This window comes from Lissotriton vulgaris, chromosome 12, assembly GCF_964263255.1.
Source record: "Lissotriton vulgaris chromosome 12, aLisVul1.2, whole genome shotgun sequence".
Classification (NCBI taxonomy): domain Eukaryota; kingdom Metazoa; phylum Chordata; class Amphibia; order Caudata; family Salamandridae; genus Lissotriton; species Lissotriton vulgaris.
Genome location: NC_141700.1, coordinates 151,660,935 through 151,685,614, shown reverse-complemented (window position 1 = coordinate 151,685,614; position 24,680 = coordinate 151,660,935). Strand labels below are relative to the sequence as shown.

At 44.7% G+C, this 24,680-nt stretch overlaps 1 protein-coding gene across 4 annotated transcripts in view; it reads left to right on the top strand.

Moving 5' to 3' along the window:
- Nucleotides 1-24,680, top strand: part of MEF2D (myocyte enhancer factor 2D) — a 456,242-nt gene that overhangs the window by 153,800 nt on the left and 277,762 nt on the right. For all 4 annotated transcript variants that reach the window (XM_086947641.1, XM_086947639.1, XM_086947640.1 and 1 more), the window contains exon 2: nt 20,311-20,344. The gene's annotated coding sequence lies outside the window, so the exon portion shown is untranslated. The remainder of the gene's footprint in view (nt 1-20,310; nt 20,345-24,680) is intronic.

Genomic DNA, 24,680 nt, shown 5'->3' with positions numbered 1-24,680 from the left:
CTTTGAAATGAAGTAGGTCTCTCATTTACAAAAGTTTGAACGATTGCCATTGTAAATGACACTGCCTTTATCTGTTAACCCCTTCGATGCTGATGACGAGCTCAGCTCGTCATCAGCCACGGGGGGCGTGTGAGGATGACGAGCTGAGCTCGTCATCTAACGAGGCTTTTAGAAAAAAGCAGCGTAGCGTAAAAATAACCGCCGCAGCGATGCGGTTAATTATCAAAACAAAAAAGCAGTTGCCTCTGACACCATGAATTGTACAATCAATTTTACCCAATGTCCTATTTTATTGACATTGTAAGCATTTAACATTTTTGCATTTTCTTCCAAAAACTTTTTCCAATATTGCACAATAGGGTGATAGCACATTTGTTTAGATCATCTCCATTAATAGAATACATTCAACAAAAAACAATAATTAAACTAAATTCTTTACGATATTTCATTACATTACACAAAAACAACATTCTTTGTTTTTGTGTAATGTAATGAAATATCGTAAAGAATTTAGTTTAATTATTGTTCGAGTTTTTTGAAGAAAATGCAAAAATTTAAAATGCTTACAATGTCAATAAAATAGGACATTGGGTAAAATTGATTGTACAATTCATGGTGTCAGAGGCAACTGCTTTTTTGCTAAATTTTGACTTGATTCCAGCCCCTGATTACCTTAAATGAATCAAACCCCTGTTTGTTTGCTAAACTATAGGGTAGACAGCTGTCTACGAGGGTTTTTCTTTGGAAATTTGGTTCCAAAATAGGGCCCCCTGACCCTCACTAGTAGGAGATATAATCCTCCCTAGGTTAATTGCCCCTCACAGCACCTGAAGGTGTGGCACCACAATAAAATTTGTTTTTCATCACATTCTTTGTTTTTGTGTAATGTAATGAAATATCGTAAAGAATTTAGTTTAATTATTGTTTTTTGTTGAATGTATTCTAATAATGGAGATGATCTAAACAAATGTGCTATCACCCTATTGTGCAATATTGGAAAAAGTTTTTTGAAGAAAATGCAAAAATTTAAAATGCTTACAATGTCAATAAAATAGGACATTGGGTAAAATTGATTGTACAATTCATGGTGTCAGAGGCAACTGCTTTTTTGCTAAATTTTGACTTGATTCCAGCCTCTGATTACCTTAAATGAATCAAACCCCTGTTTGTTTGCTAAATTATCAAAACAGGCATTGTCATTTACAATGCCAATAGCTTAAACTCTCACAAATGCGAGACCTATTGTATTGCAAATGCTTATCTCTTTTGGGTCATGGACTCTGCACTCACTCAATAATGGTATATGTTATGATCCCTGACCCCTTCACCCCTCCCCCCGTGCAGGTTGATGCACACAGAGCTGACATTCTGCTTGGATTCCTGGTTATGTGTTTTGTGGAAAGACTGCGTAGGCACTTTATTCACGAGCAATACCTGCTCCAATTCCCTAAGGAGGGCAAGTGAGAATGGAAAGTAAAAGCAGTTGTGATCCTGTAATATTTAGAAAAGGCGGCCCAGAGGCGTAATCCGAAGCACCAACTTCAACAGGGAAAGTTTGCGAACATTCTGGGTGTTGTGTCAAGGTGCGGCAAAAAAAACACTATATGTTTAACTTATGAAACACATCAACCGTATCTTTGTCACAAACACAATAGGTTGGAGATTAGGTACGCAAACTCAGTAAAAGCTTCAACGAAGCAGGACGTTTTAGAACCTTGAAGGGATGAGATATGTTTCACGACTCTAAGTCAACTGGTGAACTTATTTTGCTCAGAATCCTTGTGCATGCTTCCCGGAAAGGCAGCATACCAAAACTTCTTGGAAGGTGTTTTTTCTTCTTGGAATACGTTTTGCAAATAATACAAGTTCTGTATATATTCTATAATGATATTCAAACAAAAGAAATGCCCTCAAAGTATAATGTCGGAGACATGTCAATATTAAATTTAAATGTCATTGACACTCCCTGGGATGTTTTTGAATTTTTGCAAGGTTCAGTGTTGCCAGATATTCATCTTTTTAGAATTGATTGGAAGCATAACCTCCAAGGGTTTCTTTTCTGCATGTGTCTGTCATGGTAGCTTCATGGTATGTTATTTCATTCAAAGCACACCTACATGTTCAGGATTGGAGTCCGTATTTTATTATTTACAAAGAACATGTATGCATGTAGGCGGATCCACGCGCACAAATTGGGCTAAACCCCATACCACGTAATACAAACATTAAATTCACACTCCACTGTATCAAATGCATTGTCATGGGAGGCCAATACCAGCCCCCATAAGGACTGCGAAGCATCAAAGAAGCCTAAATTATGCATAACCCCCCTGAGCGACTCCACCATCAACGGCTTCGTACCTTCCTTGTGAGGGAAACGATTATGCGCTCCATCAATGATGGAGTTAAAGTCATCTGCCAAGAGTATATGGGCATCCAGACTACTCTCCAGCAGATCTTGTAACTCAAGAAAGAATGACCCGTCATCAACATTGGGAGCATGTGAATTAAGCAGTGTGATCTCCTTACCATCTAAAGTCCCCAGTACAAGGATATATTGCCGTTCCACATCCGCTTTGGTGTATGTATGTTTGGAGAAGACCCCCGAAGCTACCCAAATAATTGTCCCACTGGCATAGGAGGAATAGGATATGGAGAAAAACTGACCCCTCAATTTCTTCCGCAGCTTCTGCGTTTCATCTGTCACGAGGTGTGTCTCCTGTTTAAGGAACAAGTGGACTCTAACGCTTGGCAGAGCCCTTTAAGGCCCCACACATGCGACGTAACAATGTTAGTGTGGTCAGCCGTAAGTGTGTCATTGTAAGACCTCCCACCTAATATCGTCCCACTGGGCCAATGCGTGACAAACCTCCAAGTAGATATGTGTATGCTCCATTGATCATTCAGCACTGAAATAAAATAATACAAAGAACCCCAGAGCGTGTGAACAGAGAACAAAAGGAATAATGGGAACAAATCCCCCACCCCAGACATGCAGCATTCCAACAACACACCACAATGCAAATTCAAGAAATCTTGTGCTGCCAGGACCCGCAGCCTAACCTAGCCATCCCCATCCATTGCCTACCACCGAGTGTAAATTCTCCCCAACTTAAAACCATTTCCCCAGACTATAACCAATGTGTTAATGAATCTGTGGCATAACAGAGTAAGTGGCAGCAAACAATCAAGGAGTGTTCCCACCCCTATTGCTGTATCCTTTCCTCCTTTAACAATGAGCAGATGGCGGAAGGAGTTCACACAAGTGCCTCATAGCAAAGAAATGCAAAGGAATTATACATCAATAGTCTCGCCAGTGTACATCCCCCGGGAAAAGCAGCAGCATCAAGTAAAAAGCAGCCCCAATGGGCAACTACCCTGGAAGGAAGAAGGGGCAGTTAGTCGACCACAGAAATATCTCAATGACATCCCCATAAAGAAGGAAATATGGTTAGAATACAATACTCTTAATGGACAATACAAGACTGCACACTTTAAAGGATGCCGTATCACACTCCAGTATCATGTTACTTCCAATAGCGGTGAAGGTTCGACAGGGGCCGGCTGCTGCTCCTGCGCGGCCAACGCCATGTTTTCATCTGTCTGGATCTCCACCCTGGCTTGATCACCTCTCTCCGGGGAATGCCGGCCTTCAGACGCGGATCCCTCTTGGACTGTCCAACTGGGACCACTCCAGGCCTTCTCTGAGTTTCAGACCTCCAGGAGCTGGATCATTCTTTAGGAACCCAGACTTCCAACCAGTGCCACACATCCTCAGGGTTATCAAAGAAATGTGATTTCCCTCGCGTTAACACCCTGAGTCTAGCTGGGTAAACCAGCATGTAGCGTAGGCCCATTGAGCTTAGCGTCACCTTCACCTCCCAGAAAGTTTTGCGGGCCCCGTGCACCCTGTTTGTGTAGACTGGAAAGACAGAGATCCTTTTTTTTGTGCCTGGCAGTGTCAGTCTCCCTGGCTGCGCTGAGGACACAATCTCTGTCCTTGTTGTTCAATATACGAGCATTGATGGTTTGTGGTTGGGCTCTGGGATGAGGAGAGGGCACCAAAGCCCGGTGTACTTGTTCAGTAATAAGCATGGGAGACTAACCAGAGGGTTTCAACGTATTACGAATCCGCATTTCCACAAAATGTTCAGTCGTTGAGCCCTCCACACTTTTCTGTAATCCCACTAGGTGTATATTATTATGACGTGACCTCCCCTCTGCATCCTCCACCTGGGCCCCCAGAACTCCGGCGCAGGATATGATCCCAGATACCGGTTTTCTCAAAGTGGCCACCTCCTTTTGTAGACCTTTTATCCAGTCCTCAGCCCCTCAAACCTTCTACTAGACTTTGCATAAATCTGTGCAAAGTAAATTTGCTTCAAGAGCCATTGTCACTAACTTGTTTTCCAGTGCCTGCCTTGAGCCCTGAATGGCCACCAAAAGTGCTGCCCTTAAGGCTGCTTTTGTGGCCCGACCAGGGTCATGGTCCATTTGCCCAGAGGCATGGCGCCTGGTTTGCTGTGACGCCCACCCCGTGGTGGTATACTGTTCAGTGGTGGTCCACTGCGGCGCTCCTGATTGTTTATACCCATGGGGTGAGAAATGGAATCTTCCAAAACAGGAGCCTGCCTTCAGGGCCAACCAGCAGAAATGGCCGCTCGTGCACGGTCCAGGCAATGTCCACCTCCTTCACCACAGGGTAGAGTGCGAACCCAATCCCTGCCAATTAAGTGTCTCTGCCCATGTTGCATGACCACAACAGCAGGGTTCCCAGCGATCAGGCCATCAAGGGGCGCCGGAAGGGCTTCCCATAGGCAAGCAGCGAGGCCAGTATCAGGGGAGAGACACCACAACAGACCCAGACACGATGCGGCCCTCCGATCGGCCTATGGCTCAAGCAGTGCAGTTCCAGGTTATGCCCTCCTCCAGGGATGTTCTAACTCGGTCCCCCGTGCTTCTGGAGGACCCGGGGGCCCGCAGGGATGTCACAGGGCTCCCAATCAGCCCAGAGGAATGGCGCCGTCCCAGCCTCAACCAACAATTCACACACTGAAGAACACTTCCAAGCATGTCAGCAGCTCTTGTGCTCCACGCGCCAGGCCTGTACCCACCCGGCCATAGCAGTCAGAGGCAGGACTGCTTCTCGAAGGCCTGCTGAGCCCCTCAGGCTGTTCACACATCAACTCCCCCCCTCCAGGACCTGAGATTGAGGGCCCCTGCCGAACTAGTTGACAATCGCAGGTGACCTGCAGATCAGCTATGCAAGGCCAGGCAGGCACCGGGTGAAGAGGCGGCCCTCCCGTACGGGTCAGTGGAATGTGGCTCAGTACTGGTTCCCGCAGTACTTGCGTCCCCAGCTCCAGCGGGGCTGCCGGTCTTTCCCGATCTGGCGCAGGGCCAGACTGGAAACCGACCCTGGCCCTGGCAAACTGTTAAGCCGGCTCCTAGGGAGAGGGTACGGCTGAGCTGTTATCAAAGGTTGGTTTCAGCTGATTTTGTTACAGCGGTCCGATATAGCACGCCCCCAGGAATGAAAACAGCCCCCAGGGTCCCAAAACTGGCCCCACCCTGGCGGCCCACCGGGGAAACGCCCGTTGCCCGGTACGGCCAGTCTGGCCCTCATTGGGGAGGGGAAGGGAGAAGAGCCCCTCCCCAGCAGTCTGCTTCAGAAGGGGAGACTACCCCCCTCCCCCCGCAATGAGGGGGGAGGGGCGCCGAGGGGCCACGACAGCCTCTGCAGCTCTGCCCTTAAAGGCCTTGCCGAGCGGTCGTCTGCCCCTCGACGCCAGATCTCAGCAACTAACAAACGGGTAATAGGCAGTGTTGGCATCCAGGAGGTTGATCTCTCAGGTTGGCTGTCCGGAACAGGAATCCATAGGATACGCTATGGTCGGTCGGGAGCCCCATAGGAACGCGTCCTAACGGCCATCTTGCTTGGCCACGCCTCTCGTACAATAAAGTTGAAAGGTATTTCTTTTAAATTTGTTAGTTCATAATACAAAAATGTTTAAAATCCGATCGAAATTGGAAAAAACACTATTGGGATAATATAACGTAGTAAATGACGAGCTTGAAGAGTATGAGGCCGGAATAAACGCATGTAGCTGTTGTTGCATTGGCAGACGAGGATCTTCCACTCTCCATCCAGCTATTTTGTGATCACCAAGCATCCCAAAATGAAACTTAATTCCTCTTCTCTTTGGGTCACTACTTTTAACAGTGAATTATAACATAGTTTGTCCTGCCTTTGTGGTGCCTTTGTCATCAGTTGGTATTGTCCATTACCTATAAAAACATTTTATAAAACGCAACTGAGCAGTATCATACACATCTCAAGGGTCTTGCTCTTGCAAGAGGCTGCCATTCATGACCGTTCCTTATCCAGAAGTAATCTGACCTTCGTCACAGTAAAATGCCTCATTAAACCGCATTAATAAGTGATGGGCAGTGATCTGCCGTGACGTAGGCAAGGAAGACGAAAACAGCCTTTACAGTCCCCGGCTTGGCGCAACGTGGCATCAGGAACTGATATGTCCCCTGCACCTGGAAACTGATCCTTTATGGTACCTGTGTCCACTTTGACTGCTAGTTTATTTTTCCTGATTCAGTAAATGAGCACATGCACTTGGTGGAAGTGCCTGTGCAAAAAGTGGCACACACGCAGTGCAGACACTTTACATTCTAATAACTAGTTGACAAATGCTTGCCATTTTCAACTGGTTATATATAGCTTTGCCTGTTACCTTAGAAAATACAATAAAGAATTGGTAAAGTACTATACTCAACTTGCAAATTTACATTTCTGGAACAATATAAGGGCAGCCCTGTGGTTGCGCCCTAAAGACCAAGTAGAAAAGGAAATGCTGCAGAATACAAAGTTTGGTTATGGAAATATTTCAGAATGAATGATTTTGGGAGACAAACGAATAGTTTTGCAGTGATATTGCTATTCTAATAGGTTGCATTGTCAGTGCAGAAAATGTCCTTTACATGGTGTTGCAAACCCATAAAACAAAGTCAAAAAACGTTATTACAACACTCACAGACTTTAGCTTTAGGCCGCATATTTTAAAAGCTTTGCCTGTTAAATGTTTATATCAATGAAAGCAGGAATCCCTGGTTCTTTACCCAATTGTTGAACAAAAAACACCGTCTCTACACTCAGTCTTTCTGTCTCTCGCCTCTCTTTCTCGGCCCTTTTCTCCTTAGAAAGAATTGATTCTTGAACCAGGATTCCACAAACAACATTTAAAGTTGTCAATCCAGTGCAAGGTTTGAAAAATGACTAATACCAGGTTAATTCCCTCCTCCAGAGGAGAGCTTGTCCCCTGGAGGAATAGAACACGAGGTGCATACACTGGGAATAAAACGGCGGGTGCAATTCTCAAAGGGTTTGCTCTGACTTGTGCTTGTAGCTCTCCACCTTATTCCTGGATGCCAGGAGCTCTTTAAGAGTAAGCCACGCCTACTCTTGGTAAATTTTGTTTGGAATGGGGACTGCTGGGTCCTATGGATTCAAATTGGAGCTTAAAAGGGGATGTTATCAATACTATTGGACCTCCAAGTGGTGAATTGTTCTGTGAGAGCCTTCAGAGCAACAGTTACCGTAGTTGTCCCGAAATGTCGTGTTTCGTGGTATTGGTTTGAACCATTCCTATTTATTTTGGTTGTTAATTGTTTAGTGTTAGCGCTCGCAGTGAGGCATATACGGCATAACTGAGTTCCATCCTACATTTTCAGAGGTTAGTATTAGAAAGTGTTGTGCGTTGGAACTTTTTGATGGTAGACCAAAGGGGAGGAGGGGCTGATGGGAATTTTTCCTTTAGGGATTAATGAGCTCCCAGAAAAGAAGGGGTTTTAGTTCTGCGAGTGAGGAAATTTGGGTTGTTCGTCTGAGCCTGGGGTAGATGCCAGTGAACACGACCAGCTGCATGAAATGAGCTATTTTTGGGATTGGAGTTTGCTAGTCGCTTAATGGTTGAATAAAGCATTGTGTCTGCTGACTAGCGTGGGTGTTTTGTCTGACAATGTTGAACTGACTGTACGGCCTCTACCTTTATGAATGATACCTTGGTATTTGGGTTGAATTTGGGAACTAACCCAACCTTTCACAACACTAAAATCCAGCTGACCACAAACACACGTGGGGCCGAGTAACAAGACAATGCCGTTGGTAGCTCACGTAGACTTGTTTCAGCTCGGAAGTTTGATTGATTAGATGTAGGATCATCAGAAAGCTCAGGTAGAGAACACCAAGCAGTTTCATCTGTTCTACACCCCAGGGCTGTTTTGAAATGTGTGGCTTTGGCAAGATCCAGATCTTAGTCATCTGCTACATCAACCACACTGTCTCGGATCATCAGAGATGTAGTGCTGTTCGAGTAGCCCATGTTCGCTATCAACCCGGTAACGGATGTACATTTACCACATGTATTTATCACGCAATCCCTTTACCATGCAGGTATTACATTACATTTACCTTTACAACACATTGTAACTTTCTAATTACCATGCATGGTTTTAAAACACATGCCGTACCAAGTAATTTAGAGGTTTTGTCTCTAAAAGTGTGTGTGCGTGTGCGTGCGTGTCACAACCAACCCGTTAAAAAAACTTTTTAAAAACCTTGTCTCCTTCTACATCTGCCTTACCCATAACCTTCAAATTACTTACCTCCCTTTACCTGTACCAACCCTGTGTCCCTAATCACCTTGTGTGTGCCACAACCACCCCATAAAAAAGCCTTGTCTCCTTCTACAACTACCTTTCCCATAACCTTCAAATGACACTAACCTCCCTTTACATGTACCAACCCTGAATCCTTAATCACTGTGTGTGTGTGTGTGTGTGTGTCACAACCACCCCATTAAAAAAAGCCTTGCCTCCTTCTACATCTACCTTACCCATAACCTTCAAATTACACTTACCTCCCTTTACCTGTACCAACCCTGAATCTCTAATCACCACTACCCTTTTTCGTCTATCTCCCCTAAACCCTATATTTACCCCTACCTCTGCCCTCCCTTAAACCTTAAAATCACCCTTACCTCTTCTCTCCCCTATGTCCTAAAATCACCCCTATCTCCCTTTAACACTCCCCTCCCCTATAACACTAAATTCAAGCTTACCTTTACCCACACCTTAACCCTAAAATTAACATTATCCCCCTAAACTTCATCGTTCCCTAAACCCTAAAATTACCCTTACCTTTCCTTAAATGCTAAAATCCCCCGTACCTCTTCCCACCCCTAAACCCTGAAATCATCTTTATCTCCCTTTACCGCTACCCTCCCCAAACACTATAATCACGCTTACCTTTACCCAGCCCTAAACCCTAAAATCGCAATTATCTCCCTTAACTCCATCCTCTCCTAAACCCTAAAATTACCCACTCATTCCTTTACCACTTCCCTGCCCCAGGGCTTTAAGCGGTATGAAAAGACGGGGGGAGGGGGAGTTCTCAATGGGGTGTGGCTAATGTAATAAAGGGCGTGGCTTAATAACAGGCAATCTGTACTTAGCATAGTGTGCCACCCGACTGGTATTTTGCTGTTTCTGTCATTGCATCCAGATATATGATACAAGTCACATCATACCTACAACAAGTCAGGACTATTGGCGTTGTCAATGGTTGTTAGTTGCATAAGATAAATAAGCAGCTACTGTGGCTTCTATATAATACTGAAAAAGCTTCCACTTAAAGCCCTGGTGACACCACGACAATGTTGCTGCTCCTGAGTTCTGAAAAGAGAAGAGAAATCCAGAGAAAAAATGACTCTGTTTAAAGGATTTCCCTTCCCCCTATGAAGCTCGAAAAAAACCGGACCACCTGTGCCTGGGCACCAAACAGAGCCCGATAGAGACCCGTTTCGAGGCCCCCTTAAAAAACTGCTGGTGCTCAGACCCAGTGAGACCCGGCCCACTTAAAGCCCTGCCCTCCCCTACACCTAAAATTACCTGTACCTCCTGAGAGACCTACACTGGCTCCCTGTCGACAAGAGGATCACCTTCAAGCTCCTCACCCACGCACACAAAGCACTCCACAACACCGGACCAGCCTACCTGAACAGCAGACTCAGCTTCCACACCCCCACCCGCCAGCCTCGCCCTCGCCGCTGTCCCCCGCATCCAACGAACGACCTCCAGTGGCAGATCCTTATCCTACCTCGCCGCCAAGACCTGGAACACCCTCCCTACCCACATACAGCAGACCCAAGCACTACTCGCCTTCAGAAGACTCCTCAAGACCTGGCTCTTCGAGCAGTAGCAGCACCCCCCCTCCCCTTAGCCCCTTGGGACCTCACGGGTAAGTAATGCGCTCTACAAGTACTCTGATTGATTGATTGATTGATTGTATGTACCATTCTGTTCGAGGCATATGGGCTGCAGATGGTACATTATGAATAGATCGCCATCTGGTGTTGGGCTCGGATGATTGCACTTTGTTTTTCTCTTGGAGAGTCTTTTGTATCTTGGTGACTCCTCCCTTGGTTGGTAGTGCGCATGGGCATCGGCTCCATCCTTAGATTGTTTTTTTCCGCCATCGGGTTCGGATGAGGATCGAAACGCTCCAGATCAACTTCAGAAGAAAGTGATTTATCGGCGCGTATTCCCTTTCCAATTCGACGGTATTGTTATCGAACGCGTTCATTTCCATTCCGACGCGTTGCAAATTCAAAATCGAAGAGAAAAACTTGGATCTACGTCGAAGAACAGGAGGCCTTTCTCGACGCAGTCAAGCCCGGAGTCCATGGAAAGGACTCCATTCAAAAAATGTCCAACGTGTGGTGCTAAGTTCCCACACAAGGACCTACACGAGGTGTGCAACCTCTGTCTATCGCCTGAACACGAATCCAGGGACTGCGAAGCCTGTGCAGCATTCTCCTCCAAGCTAACGATTAGAAATCGTCGAGCTCGAAGACACGAGGTTTCCAGAATGCAGGCGGAGGCAATCCCGGAGCTGTTCGGAGACGAGCAAATCGAGGAAGAAGAGGACCAGTCGGGGTCGGAAGGGGACCAGTCGGAGACGAAGAACTCATCGAGCAACAAACCGTGAGTGACGACGTCCCCTTACCGAAAAACCGACCCCGTGCGGTAACGACCCCGCCCTCGGGCCCGGTCAAACCGCAGAAAAAAGTTTCCGACGCCCCGCCCTCGGGCCCGGCAACGAAACCGAAACTGAAACCGAAACACTCGGACTCCCACCATGTCGGATCCGAGAAAAGGGCGACATCGACTTCGGCACCGAGGCAACAAACAAGGGAAAGCTCGGTATCGAAACATTCCATGTCGAAACATAAATATGATTTATCGCCCAAAAGACACTCGATACCCAGAAAGTCGGAATCGAGCAGACATTCGGTGTCGAAAACAACAAGATCTGACGATCGAAAACAAAAACAGCTCTCGGAACCAGGATCTTCGGTACCGATTCAGGAGCAACAGACAGATCCCAAACAAAAGATCTTGTTTATTGATCCACAAACTGGGAAAGTGGTCACGAAGAAGAGAAAGAGTGAACAGTCAGAAGATAAACCTCTTCCTTCAAAAAAGAGAACAATGGGGACAAACATAACTCCTCCTGCTTCTCCTCGACCTAGAGTCACACCCTCTTCTCCTATTCCTCACAATAGGCCAAATATTCCTACACCCTCCACACCAAGACCAGCTACACCTCAGTCAGATGTAGACAGTGATCTAGGGGAGGGAGAACCTCAAGAGGATGACGAAACTATCCCAGATGAGGAGGACCCATGGGAAAATTATGATGTAGGGTCAGATGAGGACAACGACCCAGAGCTATATCCCTCAAAGCCTTCACCACCTGATGATAACACAGGTTTTGTGCAGCTCATTAATAGGGCAGCAAAATATCACAAACTAGATATGCATACAGAACCTCAAATAGAGGATTTCTTGTTAGAGACTCTACCTAATGCACAGAGAACATCAGGTACTCTTCCTATGTTGAAGGGTCTTCTTAGTCACACAGAGGAAATATTCGAAAACCCAGTGAGAGCCAGGGTGTTAAACCCAAGAATTGATAAAAAATACAAAGCGGCTCCAAAGGACCCAATATTTATTAAAGGGCATGTACCTCTAGACTCGCTGGTGGTCTCAAACGCTCGTAAAAGAGCAAATTCATTATCTACAGGAGAGGCTCCTCCACCAGATAAAGAATCAAAGTTAATAGATGCATCAGGCAAAAGAGTAGCATCACAGGCAGCGAATAGCTGGCGTATAGCCAATACACAAGCACTACTCGCACGTTATGACAGGGCACATTATGATGAGTTAGAAAAACTTCTCACACATCTCCCAAAAGAACATCAGAAGAAGGCAGATCAATTAATACAGGAAGGTAAAATAATAACCAATACTTCCATTAAGTGTGCATTAGACGCAGCAGACACTGCAGCAAGATCTATTAACACCAGTGTCATGCTAAGAAGGCATGCATGGCTTAGAATCTCAGGATTCAAACAAGAAGTACAAACAGCCCTACTGAACAAACCATTTGATCAGAAGACACTGTTTGGATCAAGCACAGATGAGACCTTAGAAAAAATGAAGAAAGATACAGAAACGGCTAAGTCAATGGGAGCATTGCAACAGCCAACACACAGAGGTTCCTTTCGTAGATCCACCTATAGAGGGGGCTCAAAGAATACAGGAACGAATCAGCAATCTACCTCTTTCACACCAACATCACCCAGAGGTAATTCAAGAGGCAGTTACAGAGGTAACAACAATAAGGGTAGAGGCCGCGGAAATAATAACAACCGCAACGCCTCAACACCAAAACAGTGACTTCATAGAACTCCCCCCAGACCACATAACACCGGTCGGGGGACGTCTATCACAGTTCCTACCTGTCTGGGAGAACATCACATCAGACAAGTGGGTGAGACAAATTATCCAACATGGTTATTGCCTAGAACTCACAGCTACCCCACCAAACATCCCCCCCAAACAGCGTCCAATGAGTCAAGATCATCTGACATTGTTAAGAGAAGAAGTTCTAGCACTTCTACAAAAGCATGCAATAGAGAAGGTTCCAAAGGATCAACAAGGAACAGGAGTATACTCTCTATACTTCCTGATCCCCAAAAAGGACGGGTCCCTAAGACCAATATTAGACCTCAGACCTCTCAATGCTTACATAAATTCGGAGCATTTCCACATGGTCACGCTCCAACAAGTACTCCCTTTACTGAAGAAAGGGGACTTTCTTTCTACACTGGATCTAAAAGACGCTTACTTTCATATCCCAATTCACAAAGCCCACAGGAGATACCTAAGGTTTGTGTTAGAAGGACAACACTATCAGTTCAAAGTCCTTCCCTTCGGTGTCACAACAGCACCAAGAGTTTTCACAAAATGCCTAGCTGTGGTGGCAGCACACCTAAGAAGACAACAAATACATGTCTTCCCATACTTGGACGACTGGCTAATAAAGGCCAAGTCAAAAGAAGAATGTCTTCACAACACACAGAAGACAATTCAATTGCTGCACCACCTAGGGTTTACGGTGAACTACAAAAAATCACACCTGCAACCAAACCAGATTCAGCAATACCTAGGGGCTACAGTAGACACAGAAAAGGCAATAGCATACCCCAACCCAATCAGAGTACAGACAATGGTCGGGTTAATACAAAGATTTCAACCACAACACTCACTACCAGCACAAGTGTTTATGCAACTATTAGGCATGATGTCCTCCTGCATACTGCTAATACCACATGCCAGACTACAAATGCGCCCACTACAAGAGTGTCTAGCGACACAGTGGAATCAGGCTCAAGGTCAGATTACAGATCTGGTGTTGGTAAACGACCGGACGTATCGCTCTCTGAAGTGGTGGAACACAGAAAACATTTCCAAGGGACGGTCGTTCCTAGAGCCAATTCCACAAGTGATAATAACAGCGGACGCATCGCTCTCCGGATGGGGAGCGCACATGGACAGATACACAGTGCAGGGGAAGTGGAGTGTGCAGCAAAAGAAACTGCACATCAACTACCTAGAACTATTAGCAATATTTCTAGCACTAAAAGCTTTCCAAATGCAAATAACAAACAAAGCAGTCCTGATCAGAACAGACAACATGACTGCAATGTATTATATTCAAAAACAGGGGGGGACACACTCTCTCCAACTGTCCAGACTAGCACAGGACATATGGAGATGGGCCATTCCTCAAAAGATCTACCTGTTAGCGGAACACCTACCAGGAGTTCAAAATCAGATAGCAGACATCCTAAGCAGACAGTCAGAACAAGTACACGAATGGGAGCTGCACGACCAAATACTGCAGCCATTCTTCCAAAAATGGGGGCAACCAGAGATAGATCTGTTTGCCAATCATCAGAACGCAAAATGCAAAAACTTCGCATCCAGGTACCCACACCACCGGTCCCAGGGCAATGCACTGTGGATAAATTGGTCCAACAAATTTGCTTACGCATTCCCTCCTCTACCACTAATTCCGTTACTGGTTCAGAAACTGCAGCAACACTCAATGACAATGATACTAGTGGCACCCACGTGGGCAAGACAGCCGTGGTTCACCACGCTGCTACAACTCTCACAAGTACCACATCAAAAGCTAAGATTATTACCCATGCATCTTACACAGAACCATGGAGAAATAATGCACCCAGATCCCAAACAACTGAACCTAGCGATCTGGCTCCTGAAGTCATAGAGTTTGGGTATTTAGATTTACCACCAGAATGCATGGAAATCATTAAACAAGCAAGACGTCCTACCACCAGAGCATGCTATGCAGCAAAATGGAAGAGGTTTGCTATACACTGTAACAGTAAGCACATCAACCCTCTGGACGCATCCACTAACCAAATCATTTGCTATTTACTACACTTACAGCAATGTAACCTAGCATATACCTCTATCAGAGTTCATCTCGCAGCCATAGCGGTGTACCTACAAAACAGACAACATCTTTCACTGTTTAAAGTACCAGCAATTAAAGCTTTCATGGAAGGACTCAAAAGAGTCATTCCACCAAGAAGACCACCTTCCCCAGTCTGGAATCTCAACATAGTGCTTACCAGACTAATGGGGCCACCCTTTGAACCTATGCATAGGTGTGAAATACAATTCCTCACATGGAAGGTGGCCTTCCTCATAGCTATCACGTCACTTAGAAGAGTAAGTGAACTGCAGGCTTTTACGATTCAAGAACCATTTATGCAGCTACACCAAAATAAAGTGGTTCTTAGAACAAACCCAAAATTCTTACCGAAGGTTATTTCAGCATTCCACATCAATCAGTCAGTGGAATTACCGGTTTTCTTTCCAAAACCACAAACAGTAGCAGAAAGAGCCCTACATACATTGGATGTTAGAATGGCCATATTGTACTATATAGAAAGAACACAAACTTTCAGAAAGACAAAACAGCTATTTGTTGCGTTTTCTCCTACACATAAAGGCAATCCCATCTCCAAAGCGGGCATTGCCAGATGGATTGTAAAATGCATTCAAATATGCTACTTAAAGGCAAAGAGAACATTAACTGTTCCTCCTAGAGCTCACTCTACACGTAAACTAGGAGCATCTATGGCATTTTTGGGAAACATTCCACTAGATGACATATGCAAAGCAGCTACCTGGGTTACACCGCACACCTTCACAAAACACCATTGTGTAGATGTGCACACAACACAACAAGCTAGAGTGGGACAAGCAGTATTAAAAACATTGTTTCAGACAGTTGCAACAGACACGGGCGACCACCGCTAGGGAGAGAACTGCTGTATAGTCTATTCATAATGTACCATCTGCAGCCCATATGCCTCGAACGGAATATGCTACTTACCAGTATGCATCTGTTCTTGGCATAGAGGGCTGCAGAGTGGTACATGCCCTCCCAGCCTCCCCGGAAACCTGTCTGTTCCAACATTATCTTATTTAGATACACTTACATGGGCACTCTTATCTGTATTCTACTATACTACTCCATCTAACCCTACTATGGCAAAACAATCTAAGGATGGAGCCGATGCCCATGCGCACTACCAACCAAGGGAGGAGTCACCAAGATACAAAAGACTCTCCAAGAGAAAAACAAAGTGCAATCATCCGAGCCCAACACCAGATGGCGATCTATTCATAATGTACCACTCTGCAGCCCTCTATGCCAAGAACAGATGCATACTGGTAAGTAGCATATTCCTTACCCGCATCTAAACAACTTTTTTTTAAATTTCAAATATTATGTTATTTTTAAAAAAACTTGTGCGGTAAAGTATTGCGTTGCAAAGGATGTGTGGTATAGGTAAAATCCTGTACTATGGACTTACCTACGTGGTACATACCTGCATTGCAAAAAATAGGTGGTAAAGGTAAAATCCTGTACTATGGACTTACCTACGTGGTACATACCTGCATTGCAAAAAATAGGTGGTAAAGGTAAAATCCTGTACTATGCACTTACCTGCGTGGTGCATATTTGCGTTGTAAAGGATGGGTGGTAAAGGTGAAATCCTGTACTGTGCACTTACCTGCATGGTATATACCTGCGCTGTAAAGGATGGGTGGTGAAGGTAAAATGCTGTACGGTGCACTTACCTGTGTGGTATATACCTGCCCTGTAAAGGATGGGTGGTGAAGGTAAAATGCTGTACTATGCACTTACCCTCGTGGTACAAACCTGTGTTGTAAAGGATGGGTGGTAAAGGAAAAATACTGTACTATGCACTTACCCTCGTGGTACAAACCTGCGTTGTAAAGGATGGGTGGTAAAGGTAAAATGCTGTACTGTGCACTTACCTGCGTGGTATAAACCTGCGTTGTAAAGAATGGGTGGTGAAGGCAAAATGCTGTACTATGCACGTACGTTCGTGGTACAAACCTGTGCTGTAAAGGATGGGTGGTAAAGGCATTGCATGGTAAAGACTGCGTGGTAAAGGCGGTCTCCCCCGGTAACAATTCCCATGTCCGTGTGGCTCTCCTGACGTGCTTTAAGGAAGCCGCGGCCAGTGATGCTAAGGCAGAGGGGGAGGGGCGTTGGGGACTTGAAGTCCTGGTGGACCGAGCCTCCTAAGTAAACTTTCTCACAAAGGCCCCGAGCTGTCCGTGTGAAGCACCCTCGGCAGGACTCCCGGGCACGGGGAGGGGTCGGAGGCACAGACCATGCGTGTCCCGTGGGGCGCGCGGCCCGTTCCATTGATCATTAGCTGTGTTAATGGCATCAAGCAAGCCAACGTCAAAACGATTCCCGTGGAAATAAAAACCTCTCGTCGGTGAACAATTGAGCGGCGCGTTCTCCTCTTGTTCGCTTTTAATGAGCTGTCTCCTTTCTGATTAGATGGCTCTGATAATGCGAGATTAAAAGATTTTTTTCGATAGCATTTATGCAGAGTTGAGGAAAAATAATTTATCAGACCTGAGCGACAGCGAACCTTTGAGTGAGCAGCACTAAAGCGGCGTTTATCGGATCCCCGGCTCCATCAGGGTATACTAAAGGCCTTCCCTTCATGGTACATGCAAAATGCATTTAACATTAAAAAGAAAACAGCAGTCACTACTATTCCGATCCTAAATAATACCATTCACTTGATTTGTCAAGAGGTCGTCTCCTGACTCTGCGCCTTCGCCCAATCAACTGCTTCGGTTAAATATAGGTTTGTTGGTCAGTACACAGTGACCCCTGATTCTAATATCATGTAAATATTCATCTGCTTAGCTGGGTTAGCCATCGTAGAAATGCAGCAAGTATATCATTCTTTTTCTTGAGCCTAGATTTCATTCTAATAACTAGTGGAAGTTGGAGCAAACCTCAGGACGGTAATTGTTAGAAGGAAAACGGGCTAAATTTGTAGAACTTGCTGTACAATGCGAGTAGGGTTTATTCTAATACATATACATAGAGTTTATGGCATTGAATTGACTTCTGCCATTTCATCTATGCAGTTGAATCCTTGGACAAGGAAGCAAGACTTGCATCTCAGTTTCTGATAACCCACCCTCTCAGTGGCTGTTATCAGTGCGGCAGGCACTTTGCCTCCATTTCGCTATCCTCTCACCCAGGGCCAAGACCCCTAATCTTCAATGTAAGTGCGAGATAAGCCCCTATGAGACCCCACAGGGAGAGGCAGATGATCGGATAGCAGGTACCAGAACATCCCTCAAGCTTCCTGCACCCACCACTCCAAGCACCGCCGGATGGCGGGCCACACTTGGCCATGTTCGGTAGGGGACCATGGAAGTGGGCTCTATTTCCAAGAGTGTGGCAGCCAGCCACTTAGACATGATCCAGGCCAGCCCCACCTAGCAGGCACCACTGGCAGGACCCCTTAATCTTGTTTCTGAAACTAACTGGATATGCTAATCAAGCGCAGCCTTCTTGGGACGCCCACCAGATGAAGGGCTTTGCAGGGAAATTTTGCCTGCACAGTATTGACGTAACCCAAGTCTGTTGATCTAAGAACCCAATGCGGAACCTTTTTCTGTACAATGTATGCATGTTGTAGGAGAGGCACAAATAAATGGGTAATGTACAAAACTTTGGGGAGCCTGGTTATGCTGATTTCATCTGTATGAATTTTACTGTATTTGTATGATACCGCGAGAGAGAATAGGGGGGAACATGGAATGACTTTGGAGTGCATGTTTGTATATGACCGACACAGACATGCAGGCTGTCCAAAGAAACACGTTAGCGCAGCAAGCATCCTCCTGACAGATTTTTATCAACAAACCATAGAGCAGAGCAAGGCATGCCCCTGCACAGCGGGTCCCTCGTGTGCCGTAAAGGAGATCGAAACCTATCATGCTGTCCACCGATAAACAATAAAAAGTGCAGTGGCCACTCCTCCCTCTCTAGTCCATGCCTCTACGATAAAGCAAAGAAAATGGGCCTTGCCCACTCAACTAACCCGAAGCTTGCACCCACTGTTCCACCTATGCACCGTAAAGCAGAAGCAGTGCATGATCACGCTCCTCGGTTGTCCACCCGGGCACTATAAGCCTGAAGTAATGGATTCACCACCCCCAACCCAGCGGTCTATTATAAAGAAGTACCCCTAGGTCCACCATTGGTCTTTACCCTCATTGGTCATCGGGGCAGTAGTGCCGCAAGCTCCTTCCAGTTGTCCTCAAGAAACTGCTTTCTGGTTAAAGTGGTCATGTTCCACCAGTCATTTTTGTTCTACAAGTCGGCAGGGTGATTCTATGGTTTGAATGCGTGCGGTTTATCTGTAAGGGTCAAACTCGAATCCATTCTAGGCCGACCAGCCTTCTATCCATTCCAACATTGTAAACCATTAAACTGCATAGTATTATCTACAGCACCTATAAATGGCAAAGTTAGTATTATAGTCTTATAAGATAAAATTTGAATCATTTTAAGGTCTGACGTGGAGACCACTTTAGCCTCGCCCCTGTTCATGTTTACCTAACATTCAAAATAAAAAGCCATACAAATATATATCCATACAGGGGCTTTTGGTCAGCTATTAGTCTGATCAAGACTCACTAGCATTTAGTTTCTTCCCACCACAGCGTACAGCATGTGGCAGTGGAATAGCCAACTTCAGCCATTGGCTCTGTTTATGTGAGTGGCAACAATTTGCTTGTGCACATCCACCTAAAAAGAGGTTCAGTTTAATGCCAGCGCTGCTGGGCCAATTCCTGCTTGCATTTAATGTTTTTTTAATTCATTTTTGTGATTGGCCATTTTTTAAAAGCTTTTTTGCAAACAAGTGCACATTTCCTTAAGATGGCAGCATACTTTGTATTGCTTTTAAACGTGTAATGCCTAGTTTTCAAACATAAATATGTAAAATAAAATTTGCAGTCAAGACGAGGCCAGAACTATTGGCTTTGTTAATGCTTGGCTTAGAGTTTTCATCTCCAGTGTTCACCAGTCGTTCCATTGACTCTTCATGAATGCCTGCTGAAGCTTAAAGTTTATATTCATTCCATAAGTATTTCCATAGTTCTCTCTTGCCACCTTTTCCTACTTGAGGCCAGAGGTATTGGGTGGCAATTACGACTAAGTAAGTTAGCTCAGTGAGTCACTTCAAGCCTTTTATTCTTCGTAAGGTAGCTAAATTGAGTACTGTTGAGTTGGGTAATATTGACGTCTGTCACTCAATGCCTCCCAACAGTGCAGGCCATGGTGTGTGTTTGAGTGGTCAATCTTTATTATTAATCTGTATCTAGCATTGCAAAAATCAAATGTGTACATTGCAGGAAACAGCCGTCTGGCTGTGTCCTAGACTGTTCTATTATTTTTTGCAAAATGGCTTAACATAAATCTTTTTTTCCTCTTAGATGAGGCTTGGGGGACACATTCATTGAAGAGAAGGTAAGAAATATATTTTAATGATGTTTATTTAACGATTCTTCTGTAATATATCCAGTCAAACAAGTGAGATGATTTAATAAAACGTACTCTGCAGCGATGACATTTGTGTCTACATTTTAATTATTTTCAGCCATGTAAGGCCAGAAACTTCATTGGTGTCATTTTGGTTTCAAATAGACTTCATGTTGTTTGCTTCACTAATTAGAATTTTCAGTTCAAATGCTCATGAAAAGAGAATATTCTTTTTAATTTTTTTGTGTGGATATTGAATTCCAGAGTTCTTAAAGTTAAGGCCTAGATTCACTTAGATACTGCAAAAGTTTGGAAATTCAGGGCACCCTTCATATTTCCTTCTAGCCACTAACTGAGTGTCGCAATATCCAGTAATGTTCTGGGTGAAAATGGCAGGGTTGGTAGTTAGAATACCACCCTGCCCCCCAACAGTCTGTGTTTGCTGCCTTATTGCACACATTGCCAAAAGCTGTCTATTTTCAATTGTTTCCTGAATCATATGTGGTGGCCTCTGCACTTAAAATTAGGCCAGTGAATTCCTGATTTTTAGGCCTTCAGTTCACAGTGACCAGCGTGAATGATTTTAATTTAAAAGCTCGTTGAAGGCGCTGAGGTGATATGGCGGAGTAGTTTCCTGGCTGTCTTGAAATGGTGTGCCTTGCACGTACCAGGACCTATTGTGTTCCTATTGGCTTTATGGCTAGTACAGATGTCCTTTCAGTTGATTCTCTTCTCCAGCAGGAGCTTGCACAGTGCTTTCAATGCTGGTTTCACACGGTCTCTCCTTCAGAGGTTCAGGCACGTGCTGATTTGCCTGATTTACGTCCTGTCTGTGGGTTTGTTGTTGATATTTTGGCCCTCAATATTTTTGACACCTTATTCTGTCCACACAATATTTTTGTTTCCGATATTCTGTAGGTTGTGCGACTATGGGACGGCGTAGGTACACACAGTCAAATTAAAGAAGCAGGGAGTTGTGTTCAGCAGGAGGCATTTGGGAGTGGGGCCCAGTCAAGCAGCAGGAGAAGGCCTCATCCCTGGTTTTATTCAGTGACTACCTGATGTGCCTACTTAATTAGCCATTTTAGCCACAACAAGTAGTTCAATTCAATTAAAAGTTTATTGAATTTAATTAAAAATTAAACTTCTATTCAACTAGTAAATCCTAGACATTTGCCAATGTATTGATCAACCACGCTCTTCCTTTAACATAAATATGTACATCTATATGTCAAGACAAATAAATGACACAAATAATCCAAGCAAGTGATGGGTTGTGTGCCGACGTTTCAGTCTATATTGGTGGACATCCTCAAGACCATCTTCAGGACTGGGTTTTTGCAGGTGAAGATCATAGAAGACCCCGCTCTAGAAAATGAAAGAATCAGAACAATAATATTGCAGGCAGCCCTTTCCTATGGGAATATTTTCCTCAGTGCCCGTTGTCTTTACTCTGTTTCTTGTAACTAGGTAATGGATTCATCTTTCACTTGAGTGGTGTTTTCTTACTCTGCTGTATTCACTACAGGTGTATTTTTGCTATATTATCTGCCTGCTATATTATAGTTCTGATCCTTTTATTGTCTAGAGCGGGTCTTCTATTTATCTTCGCCTGCAACAACCCAATCTTGAAGATGGTCTCTAGGATGTCCACCACTGAGATGCAAACATCGACACACAACTTATTTCTCACTTGGATTATCTGTGACATTTATTTGTCTTGACATATTGATGTACATACTTATGTTAAATGAAGAGTGTGGTTGATCAATGCATTTGCAAATGTCTAGGATTTACTAGTTGTATACAACACATTGTCAAATGTAATATGCAAGATTCTTTATGTAGAATCCCATATATATATATATATATATATATATATATATATATATATATATATCTGCTCCACGAATGCCGGGAAAGACTTCAAGGCTGTCTGGGCGGTCCGAGTAACAAAGCCGGCGCTTTGCAATAATCCGCTCCCAGGTTCCAAATTCAATGAAGAACCACTCGCACACCTCGAGTGCTTTAGCTAGGGTTTATTCAGCAAAGGGAATAACGACGCGTTTCGGGGATGAACCCTTGATCACGCGTGATCAAGGGTTCATCCCCGAAACGCGTCGTTATTCCCTTTGCTGAATAAACCCTAGCTAAAGCACTCGAGGTGTCCGAGTGGTTCTTCATTGAATTTGGAACCTGGGAGCGGATATATATATATATAGAAAAATATATATATATATATATATATATATATATATATATATATATATATATATATATATATATATATATATTTTTTTTTTCTATGTATTGGTTTTCATTCAAATATGCTGAAGCATCTACAACTGTATTTTTGTGATTTATTCAAGATGTCATCGATTTCCAAAAGTGACTTTGATTATATTGCTTTTGATGTCATTTGGCGAACCCACCAAATAATTTCAGTAGTCAACTGTTTGTTAAATAATTACCCGTGTTCTAATCCCGGCTTCCGCGTATGACAAAATTGTGTCATATTGTTCAGATCAATGAGCATGATCTTTTCTTAGTACATTATCTGTTAACACACACGCACACATGCTCCCTTCCTCTCTCGCACTCTACAATGCTCTATTTTATTTTATTCCTCCTGGAATCGCTTACAAGTGACTGGATTTGCTGTGTTGCTTTTTTAAAATCGAATTCCTCTCTTAAAGAGAAGGCGTCCTTCTGTGGTGACAAAAGACATTGAGGCAGGCAACTTGGGGTCAGTTCAGTGGTTACACATGGGGTAAACGCCTGAGATGATATCCTAGGAGTCTTGCTGCAGTTCTGCAATGTCTCACATAGTCTTGCTGATTATTCATATCAATGCAACGCAGAAGAATGTCCAAGGCCGTCGGTCTGCCCGACTCTTTACTCCTTCAGTTATCCCAACATTGAATAAGATTTCCTCTTACTGTTTCCTAGTTCACTTCTCTGGTGGTACAGGGCAGTGTGTAAGCCCCAAGGCTTTTCTTTCGTGTTTTAAGATTGACTTAGCACAACCAGGTATGATCATTGCCAGCTGTTGCTCACCCACTCACCTCCACTCCTTCAGACTTCCAGCCGTTAGCTCATAGACAGATTTGCCGTCCTTGCATTCCCGTGGGTGGCCAGGCTTACGGATTCTTCTCGCTTGGACCATGCAAATGGCTGCTGCCTCTTTATTTGTCTTAATGCTCTGCTTCCTGCAGGGTTTCCAGTCTGTGCAGAGAGCCTCACACTATACAGTGTACATCACCTGCATTCTGCCTGGAATCACATTGTGTGGTCCACTGGGCCAGCCGTCCCTCTGTGGCTGAAGCAGACTTTTGAGGTGGGCACAGCCAAGCTGTACTCTGGCTCCGACTGATCCTTAGGAAAGGAGAGCCGAAGTACTCCATGCTGACTGCACTTCTGGAATAGTCTCCCATCCACGGTTGGCTCTATCGGTAATCATCAGTAATTTTATCAAAAGATCAGGGCCCATCATTCTGTTTCTTAACTGTCCTCCAGCTGTCTCTTTCCTCCAGTGTGCCCCACTTCCCAGCCCATACAGTCCATCCAGGTGGGCAACACAAGCCATGCGCATGTCCTGTGCAACTTATTTATTGACGATGACAGTGGTCAGGGTTGGAAAGGAAGATTACTTTTTTACGTGTTATCCCTGGCAGTGGGGTTCATTTCTTCAGAAGGCCCTCCTAAACATTTACCGACCCCAGTTGCATTCACAACTTTTCGCTTTTGCATTTCAAAGCATTCGAACAATCCGTTTTTTCAGACAATATTGTGTCTCTACCCACACAATGGAGTAGAGCGGTGGTCGCTTGAAACAGCAGTGGAAATGTGAGCGAAGCCTTACTCACAATGTAAGGACCGATTTTGGAAGTGCCTGGCAGCCATTATCCGCCACCAGTTTCTATCTTGCTCAACTCTCAGAATCCATGCTTCGCCCCCTCCCCCTGACTTTTGTTTACTTGAATTACTTGCAGTTTTCGAACACATGCAGTGCTTAATGATTTTCTCAAGCCATTACAATCACAACGGTTCCCTTGGGTTCATTTTACTCTGCTTCCCTCAACCCTATCTGACCCCCAGTGATAATAAACTGAAGCTTTTACCAAGCAGTGAGTGCATGAAGCACCGCCTCAGCAAGGCCCACAGACCCAGTAGGGCAGCTCTGCTGTGGGAGCACACTGTGTCGTGGAGTTGCCCACCGTTCAGTCGTTTGCTCTCATTCATTATTCAGATTCTCGCTGTTGTGATAATGCAGAAGTCATTGTCTTGGTTTGCCCCCGAGGGCTTGCTGTGCTGCAGCTGAGGC